This window comes from Melospiza georgiana, chromosome 5 (assembly GCF_028018845.1).
Source record: "Melospiza georgiana isolate bMelGeo1 chromosome 5, bMelGeo1.pri, whole genome shotgun sequence".
Taxonomy (NCBI): domain Eukaryota; kingdom Metazoa; phylum Chordata; class Aves; order Passeriformes; family Passerellidae; genus Melospiza; species Melospiza georgiana.
In genome coordinates, this window is record NC_080434.1 from 13,648,660 (window position 1) to 13,672,814 (window position 24,155).

At 39.6% G+C, this 24,155-nt stretch overlaps 1 protein-coding gene across 1 annotated transcript in view; it reads right to left on the reverse strand.

Moving 5' to 3' along the window:
• The window catches only part of GUCY1A1 (guanylate cyclase 1 soluble subunit alpha 1), a 37,505-nt gene extending 16,142 nt beyond the window's left edge, over positions 1-21,363 (reverse strand). Inside the window, exon 1 of the mRNA XM_058023856.1 lies at positions 21,284-21,363. The gene's annotated coding sequence lies outside the window, so the exon portion shown is untranslated. The remainder of the gene's footprint in view (positions 1-21,283) is intronic.
• Positions 21,364-24,155: the final 2,792 nt, after the last annotated feature.

Genomic DNA, 24,155 nt, shown 5'->3' on the forward strand with positions numbered 1-24,155 from the left:
GAGGTCCATTAAGATAATGTCCATCCACAAGAAGTCAGAGGGAGGATATCACCTTGCAGCCTGACTTCAGTCAGGCTCAGTCAGCCAGGGAAGGTCATGGAGCAGATCATCTTGAGTACCATCACACAACACATGCAGGACAACCAGGGGATCAGGCACAGCCAGCATGGGTTTAGGAAAGGCAGGACCTGCCTGACAAGTCTGGTCTCCTTCTATGACAAGGTGACCTGCCTAGTGAATGAAGAAAAAAGATAAAATCTACCCAGACTCAATTAAAGACTTTGACACCATTTCCCACAACATTCTGGAGAAACTGGCAGCTCATGGCTTTTACAAGAATATCCTTTGCCAAGCAAAGAACTGGCTGGATGACTAAGCCCAGAGAGTACTGGTGAATGGAGTTACATCCAGTTGGCAGCCAGTCACTAGTGGGGCTCCCCACAGCTCAGTATTGGGGCCAGACCTGGTTAATATCTTTATCAATGACCTGGACAAGGGGATTGAGTGAACCCTCAGTCAGTCTGCAGGCAGCACAAAGATGGGTGGGAATGCTGGGGGATCTGCACAGGATGGATCTATGCTCTGAGGCCAATCATATGAGGTTCAACAAGCAAAGTGATTGTCCCTGCCCTTGGGTCACAAGAGCCCCATGCAGTGCTACAGTCTGAGGGAGAGTGACTGGAAAATCGCCTGGCAGAAAAGGACCAGGTGCTGGCCATGCTGGTCAACAGCAGCTGAACATGAGCCACTGTGTGCCCAGGAGGCCAAGAAGGCCAGTGGATCCTGGCCTGGATCAGCAATGGTGTGGCCAGCAGGACCAGGCAATGATCATCCCTCTGTACTCAGCATTGGTGAGATCACACCTTGAACCCTGCATCCAGTTCTGGGTCCCTCACTGAGATGCTGGAGCATGTCCAGAGAAGGGCAACGGATCTGGGGAAGGATCTGGGGTAAAAGTTTTATAAGAAGCAGCTGAGGAAGCTGGGTGTGTTTATCCTGAAGAAAAGGAGGCTCAGCCAAGACCTTACTGCTTCTAAAAGGAGGCTGTAGCAAGCTGAGGATCAGTTTCTTCTCTCCAGTAACCAATGTCAAAGAAGAATCAGCCTCCAATTTTAACAAGGGAGGTTTAGACTAGATATTAAGAAACATTTCTTCAAAGAAAGGGTGCACAAAAATTGGAACAGGCTGTGCAGGGAAGCAGTAGAATCATCATCCTTGGAGGTATTTAAAAGATGTGTAGATGTGGCACTCAGGGACACAGTTTAGTGAAGATGATTTATTTCAGTTAGGCAGTCTGAAAAAGGCTCTTTCTTTAATTTTCTATTGACTGTATCTCATTGAATCAGATCCTCTCATCCTCATATAATACTCTTAAAAAATAATCCTCGAGAGCTTCTGGCAACTCTGGAAGCAGCTAAGTATTACATTTTTCTCTTTGGAGATACAACAACTACTTCTCTCAAAGGCACTACGGCTTTAATAAGCCTGTGGATGACACCATTTGTTTCTGCCCCTGAGATACCCTAAGGGCATTTGGGGTCACACGGCAACTGTATCAGGGTTAAAAATAACTAATTCCCTGAAACAGGTTATCAGCTCCTGCTTTTGAAACAGCTGGAATGAATGGCACGGCAGAGGAATGCTGCAGACACAGCACAAATGGCACGGAAAAAAGGAGAAACAGACAGGGGCTACTTTGATTGGACCTGCTGCTGAGAAAAATATTTGGCAGAAAAGCCCCTTTAAAGCATGCTGTAATACTGATGGTGTCAGGCCAGGCTCTAGGGGACATCTATCAAAATTAACGTCTTATTTTAAGAATCAATAAACACAATGCTAAGAACAAGAGGCTGAAGAATGTTTACATAACATTTTATATTTCTGATTTCAGTTTTTACACAGAAACTCATTTGTTTCTCCTGCATGGACATCAGCAATACTTCATTTTTTTATTGCTGAATAGCACTGGGTAGCAAATAAGGCAGTGAAAAATTTCAAGCAAGAACCATACTCCAAATACATAAATATACATAATACTTTATACTGTAAACATTGTTATGGATACATAGATGGATATTTTTATTCAGAAGCCATTACATACCCAATATTACTACACTAAGAAATAAAAGCAGAAAAGAACCATATTTTTTGTAGTTGGACTGATGTGTGTACTGAAGTTAAACACACATATATACATGCACAATTGTCAAACCTAAAAAAATTATGGCTCTGATGGGTCTTACATTTACACTCAGATGCTTTGCTGGATTTGGGCCTTAAATTTCAAGATAAATTTTGAATTTACAAAATAACCACTGAAATTTCTTAAGTCAAGTATATCAGCAGTTTGAAAGGAAAAAAAGACTCTGAAATATATTTTTGGAAAAGAATGTAGAATTAAACATTTTAAACATCTCCCAGGGAATGCAACACTGCAAATGCATATGCTGCTATTTAAACAGACTTAAAAAAATTTCTGAGTGAAGAATGTAAGAGTGAATTAATGGCTAGATTAGACAGAAACAAATATGTACTACATTTGCACTAACCTAAGAACAAAGAAAGTGAATGACCTTCATCAGTTACCAATGAGTTTTCCGTTTCTTTGCATTTTTTTCCTGCTGATTAAGTTATTTCTCTATTTTTAGAAAACAATAATCTGGAAGTATTTGGGGTTCACTTCCATGCTATAATATAGTATTTTAACTATATCACATTTATTGTGATAGGAAAAATATCCAGGCAGGTAGAATCAGTTCAGAAAAGGAAGTGATGCCATTGTTTTACACCTGAAAGTCTCCAGAAGCTGTCAATTGAGAAGAGGTCCCAGAAGATGGTCATGGGACAAGACACTGTCAGGGGCAAAATGGACACTAATGTGAAGATTCCTGAGTTGATAAAGCTGCTGGACATGCAGCTACTGCGTCTGCAGCTTCTTTTTGTGAAGCCACCCTGTGTGCTGCAGGACACCGACACTCAGCCTTGTCCTGCCCTGGTGGGGACTGGAATCTTTGCCCTTGATCTCAACACTACTTTGGGCTCCTGCCAATTGCTATTTATGAACATATCATAATTGATTTGGAAGAATGTGGATATCCATGGTGTTTCTAGCAATAACACTGTTGTACAAAACCAATACCAGATCTTTAAAGTCCAAATAATGAAGACATAGAGAGAGTTTTCTGAAAAACCATTTTCAAAGGATCCTGAAGTTCTTGTTTTCCCAGAAACAAATTGTATGGCTCTTTGATAAGAGAGATCCCAGTTCAAAACCATTATCAATTTAACAGGTATAACAATTTTCAAGCAGTGGTCAGTTCAAAACTCTTCCTGACCTCTGCAATGACAAAATCCCCTAAAATCACATCTTTAAATAAACAAAGAGGAAAACCTAAATCCATTACACTTTACAGGATTCAAATACTGAAAAAAACCTCTGTCTTCTTTAATTAAAACATCAAGTTTGCATCTGGTACCCTAAGTGTATCTTGCACTCAATTTAAGTAATGTTCAGAAAAAAAGTCTATTGTATTACAGGAAAATCTGTCTCACTCATATAGTAATTAGACATGTTAAAGGTCTGACAGGAGAAAGATAATGAATTCCCAGTGCAGAGATTACAGAAGCAATTTCAGCAGTATGATGGACCTTAAAAAGGTACGAAAAACATGATACCACACATCACAGTTTAAGTCAAACATCTGCAGATGTGTTTCAGGAATGAGGAACACAAGCCCTCCAACTGTTCACCATGTCTTTAGACATTTTCTGACCATAACAAAAAAACCCAAAAAGAAACATGAAAACAGTTTCTGTTTTTGATTCCTCTCCAAACATGGTTTGAGAGAGCTCATCCCAGGGGAGTAGCAGTGTCTAATGTGAATTCTCCATCTCTGGCATATTAATTGATGTTGTAGTTACCTTGGGAAACAAATTGAAAATTAAAATTAAATAATCTGCTGTGAGATCAAACTACAAGGAACCAATTTATTTAGTGTCTGACTGAGTACAAGATGGCACTGTGCCACTCAGAAAAATGAAGATGACTTTACATAGTATAGCTGCAGAATAACTTAACAGTGCTCAAAATGCTCTGTGCAAACATTTCTAAGTTTACATCTATACATGTCTCTATAGATCCCTCATACTCATCTATACAAGTCAAAAACACATTCCTCTATGTTTATGTTTACTATCTGCTACTGAATACTTTCTTTATTACAACATTTATTGACATTGTCATGTAATACAGATCAATGAATCAATCATACAGTAAAATCCCTAATATTAACACAGCCATTTATAAAAATCAAGCAATACCACTTGTCAACAGTAGCTAAAGGTAGTTTATAATCTTAATTTATGGATATGGCACAAAAATTAAAAGCAACATTAAATACTTTTTATCTTATGACAAGCAGAGTCCTTCACTCAGAATAAGACAGAATATGGTATGATGGTATGTCATTTTTTAATTTTAAATCATACATATCACTTTGTTAGGTGAACTGCTGCATGTTGAGCAATAATTTTAAAAAAATAGTCCATTTTGCCAGAGTCAAAAGATATCACTGACTGAATCTAACTTTCTCTAATACGACAGAGATTGTAGCACTTGCAGGAGTGATGTGGAAGCCTTTGCCTCCACAGAAGCAGCTGTTAACTTCTGCCTTTATGTAAGAAAGGGGTTTGCTGTTCCCACTCAGCTCTAATCTCTGTGGGGTTCAGAAATCATTGCCTTTTGCCCCTTGCCAATCAGTGCCTCTGAAGAGAGCAAGGCAGGAACTGTTCTTTTTATGCACAGGCAAAATGCAACCAGCTCCTAGTGAGACACGTAAGGATCCAGCACCCTCCCTATCATGAGTAGCAGCTCATTTCTATTTTAGCTGCTGTGTCTATCAGCTGACAAACACAGCTAAAATAACTAAATATTATAATTTTTATTAGTAATATTAAGCACAACATGTGCATATTATTTTTTTCTACTACAAGTGCTGTAGGTAGCAACAAAATCAAAGCCCTGGTGATTGGTCCATTTCCAAGGATCTTGAGGTTGTTTCTAAAATACTAAGAAGAAAGCACCTCAAGTCCACATCAATATATAAGCTCATATTTTAATAAGTCAAAGCAAGTATTTATTATCTTATTAAATCCTGTACAAATAAGTTAACCTTTCATTGTTTGCTTCACTGTTAGTTTAAACATGTCCTGGGTACATACACCTTCAAAGCATTAATTTGTTTGGATATTGCAAAGCCAAGGAGTTGAGGTCTAGAAACCCCTTAATAAATGTGACCATTCAATCCTAAATCATTACCACCTTGTGTAGACATGGGCTTTACTTCATTTACAAAGTGGTACTTTCCTTTCCTGAAAGATTCTAGGCTTTTTCACAGCACATATTTCTGCTACCGGAGCAAAGGCAAAAACTGATGAAAAGGTTGTTACCCTCTCTACAGATCAGGATCAGACACGATATGGAACAGTGGACTCCACAATAATTTACTGGTGCCCAAGAAATTACTAGAATCAGCAATCTCAAACTCCACTCCAGTTCCCAAAATGAATATGCTTTGCCAGGCATTAACTTTCCTTCTTGTTCAGTCAAAATTTCCACCCTCCTTTCTTTCAAGTCAATCCTTGTTCCGATCCATCTTTACCTCAGAGTCCTTTAAGTCTTTTACCATTTTTTCTTCAATGCACTAAAATTGCCATTGTGTGCTGTGCAAGCCCAGTTCCAGTGTTCTCACCCTCTGTTTAGGGCTATTTCTAATACAAAGAGAGACAAAATTTTTCTGTAAGTCACAGCATACCTTTGATAATAAGGAAATACCACAACACACCACAGAATTTATTGATTTAATAAAATTACAGTGATTACCAAACGAAGTAAAATATAGTAAAGCAGCTATTAAAAATAATACAAATCACACCAATCAATTATTTTTTTAACAGTCCAAACATTTTAGTAAATCCAATTTCAGTGTTGTAACTCATCCCAGCGACTGTCCTATATTACTATATGACTGCTTAGGGCAAGTTAAAAATCTAGACCTTGCTTACAAGAAATCTTTCTCCCCACACAGTGTGGAATTTCCTCACCTTTCTACCTTTATTTTTCCTGTATAAATTGTTTTAAGAGGCAGAGAAACACAATCAAATGTTTCCTCTGTGCTCCAAGTTGAATAGATTGCGATTTGCAACATTAGACAGCTACCAAGCCAGGAGATGAAGAAAATAATTACCTTTGTTTTCTGAGAAAAAAACAAAATGATCTACTTTTCTATCTTGCCATCTATCTTGAAAACAAGTTTCACAGAATACATGTCAACTTCAAAACTACTAATATGTCTTATTTTAAGGTCACGAGACAGACATTTCTGCTGCTTTACAATATTAGCATTTGTGTAATAACACCAAACACCATACCTTAATATTGAAACTAATGTTCTTGAATACAGGGCAGAACCCTCATTTTAAAGTTACTGAGATTTCTTATACTCGTTTTGCGACTGACTCATTTCCCTGTAATGGTCTGAAGCAAGTCCCTGGATCCAAATATACCCCTGGGAGAACCCCAGACTCCAGATGTGAAAGTCATATTGCAGCCACATCTCTGGTTTCAATTAAAAGCACAGGGGGAACCTTAATTACTACACCCATGTTTTGGCATGTAGCTAAAGGAAGAACCGATTCCCAAATGCTGCTGATAAAATACATATTTGCCATTTTAAGTATCACATTAAGTACTTTCATAGGGTAAATATTTTCCTATGCTAGGACCAAATAACAGGGAGGCATGCTGAGAAGGCAGCGTGGGAAAAATATTATTTTCCTGTGAGTCAAAACCTCTGTGAAAACAGTCCCCAGCGAGCCCAGCAGGCAGGCTCACAGCACCTGATGCTCTGCTCAGGATGAGAAGGAGCCCTGGACTGTGACACATCCGCAGCCCCGGCCCGCAGCAGGGCTGGAGCCCCAGCTGAGCAATCCCTGACGGAGACCCCCGAGAGCCACGGCCCCTGCACTGCAGGAGCGCTGGAGCTGCTCTGCCCACGGCCACTTGCACCGAGGCAGCAATAAAGATACCTCAACAAAAACTAGAGACCTGCTCTGTGTAACCGTGATGCATTATTCAGGGTTTGGGCTTGCATTTTGGTTTGGTTTTTTGAGAAATCCCAATACTGAACTGACATAACTGACGAGACCTCGAGTGATCCGGGTGCCCGGATGAGGAAGAATTGGAAGGAGAGGAGCTGCTGCAGTGAGGGCAAGCAATGCAAAGCATCTGGAAATTATTCTCAGATTTAAAGGAATATATTTTTAAATATAGCATAATCTACATTTGCAGTCCCTGAAACCACAATACTTCCATAAAACTTGTACGAGAAAAGCTATGAAAAATAAATTTATGTCTTCTTTTTAAGAATTAAAACTCATCCTGAGGACATGCAGTGGTCACAACAGTCTGCAGGAGTTAAATGTAAAGATCAAAGTGTTGCCCACAGCCAATGGAATTTAATTAGAATCCACAAAAGGAGAAGCACTGATGGTCTAGAACATGTAGTCATTGTTAATTGTTGTGCTTACTGATTCCTTCCAAATGCCTACTTACAGCTCAATCTCTCAAATTTAGCAATGCATAGCACTTTACTATTTAACTTGACCTTTAACTTTACATGTCTGCAAAATCTGATTTTTGTTAATTTCATAGACCAAAAATGCTTTTAAGGAGCAAATAAACTAAAAAATAATAGTAATTATTTTGTGATTAAAGTGAAATCTAGTAACCTTTTATCCCATACCATTAGTGAATCTTCAGCTAGCATTCATGACTTAGCCAGCATTGCTGCATCTCTTTTTTAATAAATGAAACAACAAAGTGTTTAACAACTCCAAATTTCTAAAGCATGAAGTAGCTTCTCATTTGAGTACCATGCTCTGGATTAACTGTGAAGCATCTTTCAGAGATGATAAAAATTTCCTCTACTTCTTGCAAGACACTTATCTTGCTGAGATTTGTACCTGCACGTATTCTTGCTGAAGTTGATGTAACAGTTTATGCAACTGACATACAGGCTTTCATAAATATTATTTTCCCAAATACGCTGGAGCATGGTAGAGCAATATAAAACATTGATTGTAGTGTCTAAAGACAGTGCATATAGTTAAATATTCCCTTTGTGTTCCCAGCTTTAAATTATAATGAACAGCAAGTTTTATAAATAAAAGTATTATAAATAAAATGTACTAAAAGTTTCCATGGACTCCACAGATCTTAGAGAAGTGTCTGAAAACTAGGTCTGTAGAAAGAAAAGTGTTTCATTAGCAGAGTTCAGTTGCAGAGTTTTCTGACTGGGTATTTGCCACCTGTCACTTCTGTTTACAATGTCTTCAAAATCATTTTCATGCTGAAAATCACTGACAACTACCTTTCATATTTATTCAGGGCTAAGCACTCACGCCAACTCCTGTTGAAGTCAACAGCAGGTTTCTGGATACAGCAGGAATAGGATTAAACCTAAAAGGTCTGTCACTGCTGTCACTGAAATACTGATTTGCATGTTTTCTTATTTTTGAACCAAAATATGACCTTGGCTTTTTAGTGTTGGGTTTTTGCAGCTAAGTGTGCAGATGCAATAATCACAGAACTGAGGTCATTTGAGATTACAGAAAGGTTAAAAACTGTGCATGGGAAGGTAATAACAGGAACTTGTAATTAGCAAAAATGGTTTGTCCTGCAGCATTGAGGTTATGTCCTTGTACTTTTTCTAAAAAAAATATTGATTTAAGATGTGTACAACCCAAATAGATGGCTGAAGGGGTGTTTTCACAGCCATCATACAGCTACTGATTCTGTTTTAGGTAGGTCCCTGCAAAAAAAAGCAAGTCTGAAGGAGCAGAGAAATCAGGTACTTTCCCAATTGTTCTCTTCCATGGTATTTGCAGAGCAGGACCAAGAGGCACCTTCCTTTTTGATTAAATGCCTACAGATGGTTTCTGCTACAAAACATGTTTAAAAATAATTGGAATTGCTGATTTAGTCCATGTGCACTGTAAATTAGCACCTTCCTTTTTTATGTCACTGATTGGCCTGTCATTTTGCACACAATGGTGCAGGCTCATATAGTTATTCATAGCCACCTCTTTCAAAATCTGCTCTTCTAAAAAAGATTTGAATACACAAAAGCATCTTACCTTTGAAAAGATTATCAGCACATCCAGAGAGACTGAATGCTCTAAGAATACATTACAAAACCACTCTGAGTATCTTGTTTAGGTGCTTTCTAATACTCTTCTGCAAAATACAGCAGATATGCATTTAAAGCAGAGAAAGCTAGGTAAATATAAGAATTTATATTGTCCTTAAAAACACAGGCTTCCCTTTTCACTAAAATGATGAAGCAAAGTAAAGATGAGAGCTTCTGTAAAATATTGAGCTTGCACGTGTGGTATTAAGAGAAATTAATCTTGTTAATCACAACAAATAAGCACTTAATGACTTACATTAGCCTGTTGTTAGTGTACACCATGTGTGTAACGAAACTAAAGATAAAATAAATCCAGAAGCAGATTTTGGCTTCCTGTTGAATGTTCAATCTGAGATTGTTTTTGTCTCCAGTGCAATTGCTGAAGTTACCAGAGCTATTGCTCTTTCAAATCCTTCCGTTCCATTTATTCAACACTTCTTTTAAGCATGTGAATGAAATCAAATTGCACAGAGTGTTTTTCAGATTACTTTTGCACAGGAAAAGTCAGCACATATAAATGAGAGCAGCGGGGAGAAGGAATGCAAGATTAACTCAGAGAGAACTGCCATGCTCACCATCTATTCTGCAATATCTTCCCCTTGGCCCTGGTGGCAGTTTGAGGGGAAAATGTGGCCCTATGAAAAAGTGAGCTGAAAACATTTATGGGAGATTCAGCTTTGACATATCTAAATCATAGCAAGGCTAGTGAGATGTAGAAATGTGAGCTCCTTTATAAAGAAACTTCTCAAGTCATTAAAATGTAGCTTCTTGTTTTAATAATGGACACAGTGAAAATCAGAGGATCACTGAGGTATTGATAATGACACCAAGGAAAAGAAAACGTTCATAATGCTACATTTCCAAATCCTCACTAGTGATAAACAATTTAAAAAAAGACACATCCTTATAGGTAAAACATTTTAAAATAGTAGAAGCCTTGGTCAGTGCTGCTCCTCCAGTTAGAACAGATACATTTAGAAAGATTTAGCATGTTTCAAGCTATGCACTATACAGGTTCAAGTACATTAGCTGTTGAATTGCAGCCTTTTGTAACAATACCAAAGTTGAATATTCAAACAGAACAAAAATAATACCATCCAGTTTTTTGAAACTCTGTTTCAGTTTTGGATATTTTTGTGCCCAAGTGCTGGTTACAGACTGGCACTTCCAGAAATAGATGAAATAGATGCTTAGCTTGCAATGCTTGCAAATTCCACTGAAATTCACCAATTTCTGTGGCAGGTGTTTCAGACAGGGATTAAACAGTTTAAGAGATACTGAAAAATGGAAATCCAAGAAAAGGTTAACAAAGAACAATTCAGAAAATTTGATCAGATGTATCAATTGCCAGCCTCTAATTCAAGGCACAAATGCAAGGCTTAATTATTGAGGCAAATTAAATGTATTTTAACCGTAATTCTTCTGCTGCTTTTTTGTGACTTTTTGTGCAAGGTCCTCAGGTCTTTCTCTCATTGGGTAAATACAGACATTGTGCATTGCATGAACCACAGGGTAATCTTCCTGGACTTATTCCAGGCAGGGTACCTAGAATCACCCACATTTCTTCACTTCACAACCTGTATAACTGCACTGGCTGCAATGATGTTAACATCACAGTATTCTTACCGAAGTCTGAAAGATCAGAGCTTGTCTCCACTCCTCAGATTGCAGTTTTCCTATTTTTTCTAATTTATTTTGCTGTTCTTTATTATGTGAAAGACAAAGAGAGATGCAGACAGAATAAAGGATCATGGAGGAAAGAACAGAGGAAAACCTATAGAAAAACCTGAAGATCAAAAAATCCATAAGAAATAAGGAAAACACGGCCAATAGAGCAAAACTATTTGCAATTGAATGGACAGTTCTCTTACTGATAAAGTGCTTTCTCTCTACTATAAATCCATTGAAGTTTGGTAGGTTCTTATGCAAATAATTTTTCTGTAATCTGTCAGTATAGCCTATAGAACATGTTGACATGCCAATTTCATGGAGTTTTCCAGCAGTATTTTAGATTTTAGGAGAAATTTTTTGTTTGTTTTTTCTGTGTTTCAACCAGCTCTCCTGGCTATGTATTACTCTCTGATGCACAATTAAGGAAAGATACGTGTTTATTACCTTGATTTGGCCATCGAGATTCAATTTCTAGTTTCACTGGTTCGCTGCACTAGCACCTATTGGAGAGCTGGGAATGACATACTTTGTTTTGCAGCATTGTTTAATGAGGCTGCCCTGTGTTAATAAAGAAGTAAAAACTTCCTGTGTTATTTTCTAGTATTTTGTTTTAAATGGCATTGATTTCGAACATAAAGGTTAAATGTCCATTGTTACCAACTTAAGGTTTCATTTCATAATTTTACATTTTCTTTTTTTTAAGGATATTTCACTTGTGTTCTACAATATGTCCATATTGTACAATATAGACATTTTGTTCTACAATATGTCTATAAGAAATCCATCAGGCCTTCTGAAGTACCAGTTAGTGCTGCACGTGTACCTGAGATGCCAGGATGGAAGCATTACCTACCTGCTCCCTTCAAGGCCCTGGCCTGCACGGCAGCGAGGCAGCATGGAAGTGCACTGGTGTCAGCAATCACCCATGACCACAAGCACACCTTCCTCCCACTGCCACCACAGAAGGGAAGGAACTGTACGGGCATCCAGTTCTTAGCTCAAGGTGTGGCAATTTATGATTCAGCGCTGGGAGGCTTTGGGCTTCAGTCCTCAGGCAAAATGAGCACAGAGCACATCTTGGTCTAGAGGAGCTCTCAAACAGGAGCCAAAGAAAAGTAGCAACAGAGTCGTCTCAGATTTACTTTATTGAGAACCCAAACTAAAATCAATTGTTATTGATAAACATCTTTGTCTCAACACTTCAGCTGCCCAGAGACCTAAGGCTTACTTGAAGTGTAGGGGCTGTACCACCACAAAGGTCTTTCAAGTACAATTTCCCACCAAAATGTTAACAAATAACATATGAATTCCACATGTGCTGTTTTTTTTAAATCTGTAAAATGGAAATCCACCACTGAGCACCTGTTTTCTTTTGTCATATTAAGAAATTATGTTCATTTCAAAAATGGAGCTACCTAACAGGATGTCTCCAACTTGCTGTGTTGCATACTAGTTCTGTGAATAACAGCTCCAAGCAGAAAAGAACACAGTTCAGCTGTTTCTGAGGTGAAAGAGCAGAGCAACTGGCTAGTGAACTGAGGCAGAAAAGCTAAAAACGAACCAAAATCAAATTCCAGCCATATCAAGTGGATAGGTACTCAAGAGTAGTACTTCAAATAGGTTTTGAATGTTATTTGAATATTATCTTGAAGAGATATGCTCCTTTGCCTGGACAGTTAAAATTATTGTTCACTGGACCCTTGAAAAAAGAAATCATGTAACAAATAATGTGTTCCACTTCTGTACTTGTTTATGTGCTCAGAAAGAGAATGCTACATAGCAAGCTTCCCCTTTTCCAAGGGAGTAAAGGCTGAGAAGCCATGAGAATAGCTGGGGCAGAGGGAGGGAATGTGATGCACAAGTTGCTGGAGGATGTAAACCACAGACTTAAGTTTAAGGATAAAGAAAAGTAGTATCTCCTTCACAAGGAATTTCCTGCCAAGATGAAGACAAATTTTTTTAAGCATTTTGGCATTCTAGAGCATTTTGAAGCAGTGCGAATCTTGCAGAGTGCACTCTCAACACGTAAAAATAACACAGGGAGGAAAGAAAGGCTGCTGCACTGTGTATAGTCTTCCTTTGTATGGGGTCAGAAATATTTGACATTTCTGCTTACACTTTAGGTGATGTGGAAAATACAAAACATTTATTTTAAATACTTGTACCTGACAAGCTTTAACGAGACACAAGCACTAACTTTACAAGTATCTTGTGGAGAAATTAAATTCTCACAGTATCACAAGTATCATTGCAGTATATTCACATTGTAAACCTTTGCTCTGGGTTTTCAACTCTGTTTATAACAGGCATGTAAATCCCATAATGCCCATACTATGTTTAACTGACATTAGGATTGCATCCTTAAGTAATGCAGCTTCTTTGCTAAAAGACAGAGTGCCAAACCTAAGTTTAAAGATCAGAATGCATTTATTAATATTTTACTCAAGATCATGAGCATTTTCCATTACTGCAGTGTAACAGCTGGGAAAGAAAACACTGAGTATTTGTCATATAAACCCATATAACTGCCTTTTTTGGCATATTTATTCCAGCATTAAACTGATCAGCCATTTACAATATAATAGCTTACAACAGTGGCAATAAAATCTAACTAATTTTTTAGATGCTTTTCTGCCACTCCCACTTTTTTATTTATCATCTTATTTTTCCATCTACCAATTTCCTACTAACAAAATTCTGCCATAACACGGGCAGGGATAGATATTTTGTTTTCGTTTTTGCTACGGGTAAAGCATAACCCTGTATCCTATCAGTAGTCCTTGTTTTTCACTGTTTCAAAGCCTATTTGAAAAGATACTTTTTCCTTTTAATTCCCCTCTATCGTTTGAACCCATTTTTGCTTAGAACTTATGATTGCTTAGAACTCCAAATAATTTTCAAAGAGAAACTCAAAGGAAGATACCATGAAACCACATTTCATACATTAGGCAACAATCAAAGCCAGTTTTTACTTGCATTTCTCAGTGCCTGTCTCTAATCTGCTACGAGAATAGTCAGTGACATGATGCCCACCCACCTCTATCTCATGCATGGTATAGCTGCACACTTCAAACTGTGACTAGCCATGCCTCTGTTGGTTCTAACATTTACTGTTGTTATGGTCAGTGACTTTTTCCACATATAGCTGACAATCATGCTGCCTCTCCCACAGATCAGGAGCATGTGACATTCGGGGCTAAGTCCGACCCTGATCGAAGCTGATACTAATTTTCAGATCAGCAACAGATTTTCAGTGTCACGCTACAAATGTGGTCTCCGTCTCATGACAACATCAAAAGGTTTTGCAAACTGTGCCTAACTTGAGATGAAGACTGGTCTCCTCTCTGTTATTTCACTGCCACAACACAACCAAATGCTTTGTTTGCAAAAGGAAATATTTCATTACCTTCCAACATTCATGAAGGTCTCACTATTTAGTCAGCAAGATCACAACTTGTGAAAATTTTTACAGAACTTTTGTTTACGCTTAAATACTGGTATTTAACCTTCTGTGAGGTGATCCTTGGGCAGGCTGCTTAGCAGAGAAATAGTGCCACTGATACCCTGCATACTGCTCTCTCTCTCTGCTGCTGTTGGTAGGCCTATTACGTGCTTATTTTAACCCAGAAGGCTCCAATTAATAGCAGGGCCATACAGAAAAATATATAGCAAAAGATGATGTCTGACCTGAAGGGTTTGCCCTCTGAATGGCTAAAACAGAAAAATGGGATATGAAAGGAGCATAACCATGCTTCCTTTATAAATGGGGAAATAAAGCATGCTGGAGATCACAAAAGGAACACAGCAGCCAAGCTAAGAAGTGTATCCAGATGTCTTAGCAAAAGTTAAGAGATTGCACAAGTTTGCTGGGCAGTTTACTAGATCTGAGTGATTTAGAAAAGTTATGTTTGACCTTATAAAAACTGGCAGCCAGATCTTAAAAGCAACAGTGGGACGAAAACACTTTACACAATAAAATTCTAACAGATTTTGAAGATAGGATTCATGAAAGGATGCAGGGGCTAAATATACATGCAGAACAAGGAAGGTATCCTCACACTAAAACCACATGGCTAATACACAGCAGGTTTATTGTCATTCTCTTACTTCTGAAGGCTTCATAATGCCTTAAAGAAAATGCATTTCCCCTTGGCTGGTTTTTAGTATCATGCAACTTTTTTGGGAACTTTAACTGTATCAAAATAAGCACTTCATTCAAGCTATAATTAATTGTAATTATTTCTGTCACAGTTTTTGAGAAAAAAAATTGGTTCCCCATTGACCAAAATCCTTGCTAAGTTACTTAAGCCACCAGACTCTCCCCCTTCATAACATTCTAATGGGGAAATTCTAAAATCCTACCTCTAAATATGCCTCGTGAGCTCTATGGACTAATGGCTCCATTTTCACTAAAATTCCAGAAATTTATCTGTCTGCCAAAGATTTTTCTCATCATGAAGGCAAATAGTTTTGCACTTTCAGCTTGCCAGTGCAAAGAGACAAGAGACAGCTATGAAGACAATTTCAGCAAAAACAACAAAAAAGGAGATTTAAAGTTAGATTGATACATGCTTTCTCTGAAGACATGGAAATTTTGCCATTTTTAGCAGTTCTATTTAAAACAGGAACTGCAACGAGTATTTTAGGGTCCTGGATGCCAGCAGTCAGGGCTGGGGAGAAACACAGACATTCGTGTGAGCAGATGCCCCTCCCTATTAACCAGAAGGCAGCACCTGAGCATATTGTCTTGTGTTTTCAAATCATAGAAATCATTATGAGCAAACATAAAATCCCAATTTTTCCCAATAACAAACTAGAAATATTGCTGAGGTGTTCTTCTGTTTTCAGGCTTTTACTAATGCTCTTTTGTGTGTGAAGAGTTTCTGCATTTGCCGAGGAGGGCAATCAGCTTTCCCTGAACAATTTTTGCCAGTCTGTATCTGTATCAAGTGCCAAGTGAAATGCAAGGTTAAAATGAAATTAAATACACATTTACTTTGGTCAGCATTAGAAAGGCAGTCATTGCTGCACAACACACTTCTGTCTAATATACTATTGAGAAACTTGGTGTTGCGCTATTATTTATTAAAAATGGAGAGTTTAGCAGCAACTAATGTACATGGCATCACAGAAACCACAAGTTTTACTGCACTGTCTGGAATCAGTGACATTCAAGAATTACACCGGGAGGATTCCCACAAAATACATTTTCCCCAAAAGCATGATGTATTTTGGTTCTGAATAACTCAGAACTGGGCTGAGGAACAGATTCACTTCATAAATGTATGTTTCTTTCAACTTCCATTTGTGGAGGGGAAAATAATCAAAGAATCTTAGCATGCAACCTTCTAACAAGATATTTAAACTTTAATCATGGGGAGGCAATTGGATGACTTGCATGGGATATTCCCTGCAGCTCTCTAACACAAATAGCTGTACAAGTGCTAGATTCCACAATGCTTGATAACATCTTTGGAAGTGGTTCCAGTCTCCTCCAAGATGATACACACGTCCTGTTTCTAGATTACAACTACACAATTGAAGCTCTCTTCCTGAGCCACTGCATGGCTGACCTATTTTCTATATGGACTTAGCTGAAACAATCAATGGGCATAGCCAAGCGTGAAGTGCAAGGCACAGCCAAGCCATCCCGAGGGAGGGTTCCAGAGTGTGACCCACAGCCCCAAACCATCCCAAGGGAGGGTTCCAGAGTGTGACCCACAGCCCCAAACCATCCCGAGGGAGGGTTCCAGAGTGTGACCCACAGCCCCAAACCATCCCAAGGGAGGGTTCCAGAGTGTGACCCACAGCCCCAAACCATCCCAAGGGAGGGTTCCAGAGAGTGACCCACAGCCCCAAACCATCCCAAGGGAGGGTTCCAGACAGCTCCATGCCCCACAGCCCCTGCAGGAGTGCAAGCCTCCAGGCATTTCTCCCCTTGCCTTAGGGCACAGAAAAAGTGGCCTTGTCACTCAAGCAGGGACAGCACAGCATTCTGCTCACAGGCAGATACATATGCATAGGAAATAGAGATGGGGGCTCTCATGAAGGAAATACCCTCTAAGAAATAACACAAGGTCACAGCTTGGTTATCATCTGGGCTTAGTGCCCTCCCTGGAAGGAATTACCCTCCTGGGGTCGACTTGCACAAGGGATTTCATTTGAATGCCTCTGCTAGCAGGGCACCATTCTCTTGGAACAGCTACTTTGAGTGTGAATAGTGAATATGCAAGAAGAAAATCAATTCACAAATTGACTTTAAGTAATACAAAGGAACTAATTTAAAGAGTCAGAGCAGTAAAATCAAGAATAATGTGTACCACAATACTGCCACTGGGAGAGTGCTTAAAAGTAGCAGTAAAGGCCTGAACCATGGAAGGGGGCATTTGAATGAAATGAGAGTGTCAGTTAGAATACAATTAATCTCAATTAAATCTGAAAGCAGTAATATTCTTAGCAAGGGCATCTATTCCACTTAACAGAACTATCATATAACAGGAAACATTAATAAAAAAACAACTGGAAGTGAATATCACAAAGTACTATGCTCTGACAGGGTGGAGAGACTGAAGGCCTGTGCAGGCCCTGAAGCTCAGAGAGGTGCCTGGGGTCAGAATCAATGGACAGGACGTGGTGAGGCCTCTCTGTGGTGAGGTAAAATTAATCTGTAGGGAGCACATTTGCTCTGGCTTAGGTCATGAAGCAGCAGAACAGTGAAACGTGCACTCCTGCAAAAAGGTTGATATCAGCTTGCTCTCAACACCACATCTACAGAAATAAATATCCTGTGTGGTGAGCCACTTCCTAGCACTGACCTACAGCTGGCATCACCCGATTAGGACAACCAAAAATATGGAAGACAAGCATATCACCAAATGAGCTGCAGTCAGTACCTATGGCACAAATAAAAGGCTTAACTATAGATATTAACATGTTTTTTTCAGTTGTCTCAAAGCATGAGAATCTATAAACAAAAACCTTATACAAAATCTGCTTTTTTCTAGCAAATTTTGCTGCTTTTATTAGTAAAAATTAGTTTGTTGTTTACACCATAGCTAGAAGTCCTAGTCAATTTAAGCACATGCTTAAATCCTATTGTAAATTTAAAATTAAATAGATACTAACGTTCTGCCCTGAGCAGTGTTGCTTTGTTGAACAAAAACCAATGCCTTGAACTGACTTAAAAATATAATATGTTTAATGATAAACTTGAATCTCTACTTGTCATACAACTATTCATGGAAGACACACTGAATATACATCATACATACAGCCGTACAATATACAAACATCATACAGCCATATCTCAAATGGTGAAGACATGCTAGAAAGAATGTTGAAAGTAATGTCAAATATGAGATTTGGCCTAATTTAAATTTCAAATGCTAAAAATCTTAATTGTAATGGCAAACATCTCCATAAATGCAGTAAATTTTAGGACACGTAGACAATAAAGACCTTTAAAAATTAAATAGTACAAAAAGTGCAAGGACTCCCAGCAAAGAAACTCTAATGGCAGGTCTCCAATGGCCCAAATTTCATTTGTTAATAAAATGTGCCATCTGAAATGCAATGATTTCTAAATAACATTACAATAAAATACTTTAAATCACATCCTGCAGTTTCCAAGAATTTTTTAAAATAAGATTTCTTTTTCCTTATGCAGAACTTTTCTTAAATGACCAAGCTTTTATAAAGAAAAAATATATTTTTTTCTTTATAAAAACCTGTTGCTAGTCTGCAAAGTAGATACAAAATACAGCCAGTACCTCCTCACACATATTTCCTTGTGGATAATTTACAACATGGCATATACTTGCTTAGATTACTGAGGTGCTTGAATTTTAGTTCTTGGAGATTTTTGAAAGTACAATACAATTTACAGGATTTTTTGTTGAAAACTCATTTCAGTTAAGAGGAAAATAGCTGTGTTTGCTACAAATTCTATCTTGGTCTCTTGGATAACTTATTTTGAGTCTTGGTAATTTTTTTTTTTTTTAGAATTTTAAACAGATGGCATTCATACTCATAATAGCACTGATATTTTATCTTTTATAGCATGACATAACCAGGTTTTGACTGCTACTGATATTTGGCATATTAAATTTTATTATCAACTCTTACTTATGTTTTGATTTCACTATGGGATCTGTTTTGAAACAGACTGTCATAGAAGGCTAAGAACAGATTTTTTTAAAGAAAGCATTAATCCCAGTAAGACAAATATACTCGAGTACTTACTTTTATGGATCCTGACTTCTCATTTTTAGTGTTTTATTAAAAATTTTATTAATTTGAGTACTCAGCAAGTGAACCAGTGGAAGAGAGTGCAGCGAGACCTTGGTGAGACATTTTATTGATGTCAAAAAGGAAAAAAAAAAACACTGTAGAACTAAATTCCTTACCTTTTCCTCCAATATCTGCCTCATGATCTTGCATTGTCATGACTCATAATAGCTGCAAGCTACATATTTCCACAGAAAAAGGAAGTACAACCAGGAAATCTGAAAATGTGCTCTCCTTCTCTCTCCTTCCATACTTTTCCTGCCTGCTTTGGATCAGCATGATTCCAGCAAATGCCTTTTTTTTTTTGAGAATGGGAGCACAAAGTTTTTCTATCACTGCTACAGTACTCCTCCTGCTTCCTTACAATCACCTGGTTCATTTAAGGTTCTTGCTACTGGCAAAGCAAAGAGAACAGTCATCAGAACGTATGGCCGGATGTAGCACCCCAGAGCAACACAATCCAAGCAAGAAACTTCACTACAATTCTCTTTCCTACAAAGAGAACATTTGTAACACATTTGCACACATTCCTGGGATGCCTGAATTGCTTATCTTCTCTGATTAATTATGTAAAATGGTCTGTTACAGGAATCTCTTCCCAGTACAGCCTGTCACCACCTTTTGTTCCTGACCCTAGGAAAGTAGTAGACCCATTTATATGATTTAAAGTGTATGTTTCCTTAGGACTCCTTTTTGTAGTTTGGAAACAAATCATCTCAATTCTAACTACAAGAAAAGGGAGTGGCTCCATTGGGAGTTTTGTCTTAGGAAAAATTCTAAGATTAGACCACTTCCAAGTAAGTAAAACACTTTGTTCTATTCATACAAATATAATTAAACTCTTACACTTGTTATGAAAAAAATTCCTCTGTTACATTATTCTGCAGCTCTGTATTCTCAGACTTAATAATGGAAAATCCAAGTGAATAAAAATGTTGGTTTTCCTACTAGTATTCCATATAGCAAATGTCTGATCATCTCTCTTTAGAGCAACCCACATGCAGCACAGCGTAACCTGGAGTCCAGTGGATGTGAAAAGCCCAAATACAGCATTACAGACACACTGCATCCTTGCTTATCACTTGTTCCCTGTTAAATCATCCTTTGAACTTAGAAAGCCATCTTACTACATCCCCAGAATTAGTGACCAGCTCTGAAAATAGAGCCATTTTAGAGGCAGCATTAGATCAAGCTTGAGACATGACGTAAGATGTTTAAAAGATGTAGGAAAGATGTACAAAAGCACTCCTTTATATATGAGAGAAAAAGTTTTCAAGTGTATAATGATTATAGATAGTGATGATTTTATAAAGGGAATACTAAATGTAGGCTAGTAATGCCCACTGGGCTTTAGCCACAGAAACGAACCTATTCACTCAGAAAAGGGATTATGAGCCTAAAGTCTTGAAGAAATGGAAAGAAGAGGGAGGAAATTGACTGAAAAACTGCTAATCATCATGAGTGCAACACAGTTTGGCGGTTCATTTATTCTTCCTAGGAAAAAGAAGCAATTGGAATAGCAGATGCAGAGATGAAGTTATTGTTAGAGCATCAAGTATGTGATGAAATATCAGGTTGGTGTCTCATTCATGAGGTGGCATGATAGAAATTGCTCTGAAAACCGAATAAGAAACCTTACCTAAGCATAACGCAGTAACGCCAGCCTGAATGGGTTTAATTAGCTCGACGAGCATCGGCAGGTCGCGAATTCTTAGAAAGCCTCACAATGCACAAAGGCCGCCGGAGTACCGCCCGTGGCTGGAGCCCTCAGCGGGCTCCCCGAGCGCTTCCAGCCCCGAATCGATCCCTGTTCCGCTCACGCCCATGTCTGCCTCGGAGCAGGGCGCACAGGGGGCTCGGGGCGCTGAGGGGAGAGCGCTTCGCTCCCCCCGCCCGCTGCCGGGCTCAGCACCGACCACCGCCCGGCCGGAGAGAGCCCCGGCCCCGGCCGCGCCCCGCGGTCACGCCGGGCGCCCCGTCCCAGCGCTGTCCAGGGTCCCCGCCGCCCCTCTCCGCGCCCCGGGCGCCGCTCGCTCCCTCCCTCGCTCGCTCCCTCCCTGCCTCCGTCACGCACTCACCATGGCGCGGGGTGCCCGCGGCCGCAGCCCCGCCGAGGGGCTCTGGGCAGGCGCCGCTGCCGCTCCCCGGCGCCGCCAAGGTGTATTTGGGGAGCGGGCGCGGCGCGGCGGCGGCGGGGCCCGGCGGGAGGAGCCTCCCCGCGGGCCCAATCAGGGCGGCGGCGGGGCGGGGGCGGCGGCCGGGGGCGGCGCGATGGCCCCGCGGGCCGGGCCGGGCCGGGCCGGGCCGGTCGGGCAGAGCCGGGGCAGAGCCGGGGCAGAGCCGTGCCAGACCCGCCGAGCGCCGGCGGCGCGGAGCGGCCCCTGCGCGGGGACCGGCGGGGGCTGCGAGCGGGGCGCGGGCTCCCCGGTACCCCCCCGCCGCCGGTGCCCCCTCGCCTTGCGGCCGCCACGGGTCTGGGCTCGGAGAAATGTCAGCCTGCGCAGCCGGGAGCTCCTGTCTGCGCCTTCCGCGCCGGTGGGAGCCTGTGTCACTGGGGGCACGGCGCTGTGCTCACTGACGTCTTTTCCACACCAGGATCCTTCCACATACCCTTCTGCTCGAAAACGTGTGCTGCCATATTTGTTTTATTCGCGTTTTCTCTACCACGGCTTATATTTACTTGTTGCTAGTGATATTCCGTGCAATATGTGATACACACCTTTTTTTACTGTGGCCTTGGAGTGTTGCTATTTAAGCTCATACCTAAGCAGTGAAAGAAGGGAAATGCCTTTCCAGATAAGCACAGAATAAAGGAATCGTTTACTCAACATGAGCATATCAGATGGCCAACTTCAATTTAGAGCACAAATTCATAAAACGCTCCTTGTAGCGTTGCCCAGGTCTGAAATTGTGCTCTTAATTTGTGCATGCCACCAGAATGATAAGTCAACAAATTTTAAATCTTTACCAAAGCCTTTTTATGGTAGATTCACTGGATGGAACCAATGGATAGTTTTTTGGAAGCCCAGGAGAATAAATAATTTTGTCGGGCTTGGACAATTAATAGTGACTGAGTTCACAGTAGGAACAGTTGCCTTAGTAAGTCACATGGAAACAAACAGAAAATTTCACCGGGAAAAATGGCTGTTGTTAGCTGAAGGATGAGTTTGGAGCAGGACCATACCTACACAGCAAGGGGAGAGTGGCTTGTGGCTGACTGACTATTGTACTGTAATAAGCTTGTGTGAAAGCAGGTGTCAAAATCAACCAAAACAAAAGTAGCACATCTGCAAGTGGTTTTGAACAGACCAACTTTAGGCAATAGAGGGTATCAAACTTAAGGTGTGAACGTTTTGTTGCTTCCCTGTCAGAACTGGAAGATGGTTTAATAAATATATCTGCTTCACACCATACTTCCCTGCCTGCCATGTAAAAAGAAGAGAAATCTGTCAGCCAAAGAAGTGATTAATTCCTTCAGCCACCAGTTAGTCAACTGAAAATAATCTGCCAGAGCCCAGTCTGCTGCCATTTCTGAAGTCATTGACAAGCAATATGAAACCTGAGTGATAAATAGCATAAGACTTTGTGTACCTCATAAAGCTATTGCATCAATAGATAATGCATTGATGCAGTGTCTTGCTTTCAAAAACAAAAATTAGTCTCAAGGCAAGGTGTGGCCCTGCTAATGTTTGCCCTCATTTGCAAACTACCCTAACTCTCACTTTTCAGTCTCACTTTTCTTGCCTCGGGGAACCAGACATTTCTGGAAAAAAAAAGTAGAAACAGCTTTTGAGCTACTGATATAAGTGAATTCCATTATCAGGTTTCTGTACCAAAAGAAGTAAGAGCTTCTGTTGCACAGAGAATTCCTATTCCAGGATGTGCCATGCAGATTTAGATATGATGATCACTGCAGTGTAATCCTGCTGTGACCAGGGACAAACAAACGCTGGACAGGAACGGCGAATTTGGACATTTGGTGAGGAGCTGAATCATCAGCACACCAAGGTCTCCCAAAGTTCTTGGAAAGCCACTGTTCATCCCTGTCATTTGTTATGTGTGTACTCGCAGTGACTTGCAAACTTGCACCAAATAAAACAAAGAACGTGCTTAGGAACAGGAACTTTGCAGTGAGTATTTGAAAGAAGAGAATAGTATTTCAAGTTATATCAATTGAAGTATTAATTAATACAAGGCAGTATTCATTTTACTTTAGTCATTGGAAAGTTAGTGCTCCAAACAAAATTAGATTAGATAAATTCCTTCCATAAGATCCATAAGATCCTACAAATACCAAAAAAGATATCACGTTTTATTTAAGGAACACTTATGTCACACTTAAAAATGGCAACATTTTCTTAATTTTCTTCTATAAAATCAAGTTCTTTTTTTTGACCAATAAGATGGAAAGATTGTAATATATGTAATGGTGCTAAGATATATGTATAATCAAATATAAGGGCATCATAATTCAGAGCATAATTAGCACTCCTAAACTGCCATTTACTTGCATCTGCTGTATTTAATTCAAGTTCCCAAATCAGATGTCTTCAAAGAAGCACCTCTCAAATGTATCATCTCCCCCATGGCAACTGAAATTTCTGAAAATACAGAAAGCTGCAACCCAGAGCTGTGGTGCTGAGCAGCTGATGGCTCAGCCTGGATGGCTTCAGGCACCGTAGGGCTGGAGATGCTGGTAGATAATGGCAGAAAGAATGAGGTTGGAAGTTACCTCTGGACTTGAGCTAATCCAACCCTGCTGCTCACAGCAGGGTGAACTAGAGCACATTGTTCAGCATGGTGTCCAGCCAAATTTCTAGTGTCTTCAAGGATGAAGACTCCAAAACATTTTTAAACATCACATTGCAGTGTTTGACAACCTTCACAGAAAAAAAAAAAAAAAAAAAAAAAAAAAAAAAAAAAAAAAAAAAAGTTATTTTCCCATATTTA